We start from the raw sequence: 2,690 nt of genomic DNA, 5'->3' as shown, positions 1-2,690 counted from the left end.
CATCTCGTTATCATGACTTCAGAGAAGATAAGTGAATCGTTTATTAGTCCCACAACAGGGAAATATTAAACTATCTAACAGCTTGTATTGTTTATTGCTGGGGCTGTTGTAGGTTATAAAAGTATATAGCTCTTTCTGGTAAGAGTAAAATAAGGCCGAGCCCCTCACAACTCCTGGTGCAGTTGACTTACACAATTTCTTCCCCACTGAACACTCCCATTCTTCTGAACATTTTACACTCTTTGGAAATATTACTTATTTACTCTCTGTCTATAGTCAGTTGTGTTAGTTTTACAAATTTCTTGCTGCTAATACTTTTTTACAGTTTTATTTACATGTTTTAATATTTTTACGCTTATATATCTGCTGCATATCTTCTTTTAAATCAATGCTGAGGACATCCCTGTTTGCTACGGCCTTTTAAGAAAATCAAATAAGTACTTGTTTCCTTCACTACACAGTTAATTTCACTTTCATTTCTAGTTTGAATGCACCATTTTTAACCGTCTTTTGAATGATGTTGCTTTTTTATTGTTCTACATAAAGATATATAAGAAACTCATTTCTTCGCCTTCATATTATCTTTTTTGTCGTCATCTTCAAAGCGACCGGACGAGTTCAAAAAGGCGAAAAAAAATATCCATTGTACCTCTGCCGAAACCCGGGATCGAACCAGGGACCTTTAGATCTTCAGTCTAACGCTCTCCCAACTGAGCTATTTCGGCGGATGATGATACGTAGCATCCGATTTACTTTATATAACCACGACCGGAAGAATCTAGTATTTCTGTAATGGTGGTGATCATAGTTTGAATCTTTTCTCCGCCTCTCGCCCATTAACACCTGAGACTTGCTCCCACCATGACCCACAACGCACAAGCTAATGGGCCGCAGCAACCTCTTCAACTCTGCTAACACTACAGGTCGTTTAGAACAGAGGAGAATCTCCTGGAAACTTTTCAAGACCCAAGAGATTCGCTCTAAAAACAACATCCGAGAGAAAGGAAAGAAAACGTCACCTGGAACAATGGCTCCCGTAGAAATACGTGGGCAGTTGCGGTTGTTTTGACGTCTGAACGCAAGATGGCGCCATTGCAGACCAAAACAAACTGGTTGTCTTGTGGGTGTCTGATCACTGAGGGTTACAACGACAGTAGAGACAGAAGAAACATTATGGTGCTTCTTTTAAAGTGCAATTCAAGACATTATGAAAGTGTTCTGCCACCTTCCTATTGTAAGTGATATAATCAACAAGTTTGCTGTTTAAGTGGAAAGACATGACATTTATATTAGAGCAAGACATTGTTTTATTGCTCACACTTTGTTTCTTGTTGTTAATAAATATACTGAACATATTTTATATCATTGCTTTTGTCTTGTACGTAGGCCAAAATACAGGAAAGCATGCATCCTCATTGGTTTAATCATCCGACCTCACAGGAGAAGTAGATTGTATGAGACTATTCAGAGTATTTAACATGTTTATGGTATTTATACGGTTTAAAATTCGGGGGGAAATCAACATGAATTCCGTCTGCTGATTAAATCCTCGTTTTTCCATATACAGAGTGCTCCTGGAACAAGACGTTGATGAAACGTTGCAGCATCAGATAACATATTACTCATATCAAATCTCAAGGCCTCTGCAAGAACCGGGACCAACAGGTACATAAAGTCCTGTCAACGCACTGACAGCCTATGGTTTTTTATTCTCTCCATTACTGAGCCACTACAGGTTGAATTATTTGCTATAAATCACAGAAGAAGGGAGCGACTTGAAACACGTCCTTGTTGGCTTCTTTGACACGTGGCTTGGGTGTTTTTTGGATGATATCCCTATTATGACAGGCAGGAGCAACATTGTACAACTCTCATGAGCCTCAGTGGTAGACAAAATTGTTTCTTCATTTTTGTATATTCTTGTCAAGCTTTATTCAAATTATTCTGTATTAACTTTTACTACTGGTATTTCTCTTTTTTTCTAATGGGCTTCTGCAGTGATGCAGTGCTGTCCCTTTATTAGTCATATGATGTCCCGATGCCAGATTCTATGCCTCCCATCCCCTTCCCTCTTTTCCCACTAATCTCCCCTCCGTACTGCGACTCTCTCTCTCTCTCTCTCTCTCTCTCTCTCTCTCTCTCTCTCTCTCTCTCTCTCTCTCTCTCTCTCTCTCTCTCTCTCTCTCCCCCCCTTCTCATCTCCCCCCTCTCTCTCTCTCTCTACGTCTCTGTCTCACATTTTGGTTCCTCTGTCACCCCCAAGGTGACTTTCCTTCCTCCTCAGACACTGCAGCTGTTCGTGGCTTTGTTCTTGAAGGCCCGAGTGTGGATAAGAGATGAGAAAGATGCAGACTGGCAGAATAAAGAGGAGCAGAACCAGAGGAGGAAACAGGGGTGTTAAAAGAGGAGGAGACTGATGAGCGTATCAAGTAGTGTGGAGGAGTCTTCAGTGTCAATTCACTGCACAAATCAGTGAGGCAACAAAGACACACACACACACACACACGTCTCATGTGCAGACAAATTTGCTCTAGTTAAAATGAAAAATTCAAGCGTTCACATCAAGGGAATGAGCTGCCTCGACAGATGCTTACCTGGCTAACAAGTTTCCTCTTTATTATGGTGATTAGCACAGTTGTCACATCACAGCGAAGCGTAGTGAGGGATCAATACAGCCAGCACTAAATACT

At 40.8% G+C, this 2,690-nt stretch overlaps 1 non-coding gene across 1 annotated transcript; it reads right to left on the bottom strand.

Moving 5' to 3' along the window:
- Positions 1–652: 652 nt before the first annotated feature.
- trnaf-gaa lies at positions 653–725 on the bottom strand. The gene has a single exon. It is a non-coding gene; the product is annotated as a tRNA-Phe (tRNA).
- Positions 726–2,690: the final 1,965 nt, after the last annotated feature.

This window comes from Hippoglossus stenolepis, chromosome 3, assembly GCF_022539355.2.
Source record: "Hippoglossus stenolepis isolate QCI-W04-F060 chromosome 3, HSTE1.2, whole genome shotgun sequence".
Lineage (NCBI taxonomy): Eukaryota > Metazoa > Chordata > Actinopteri > Pleuronectiformes > Pleuronectidae > Hippoglossus > Hippoglossus stenolepis.
Note: the sequence above shows the minus strand (reverse complement) of the source record. Positions and strands in the feature narration are given on the sequence as shown.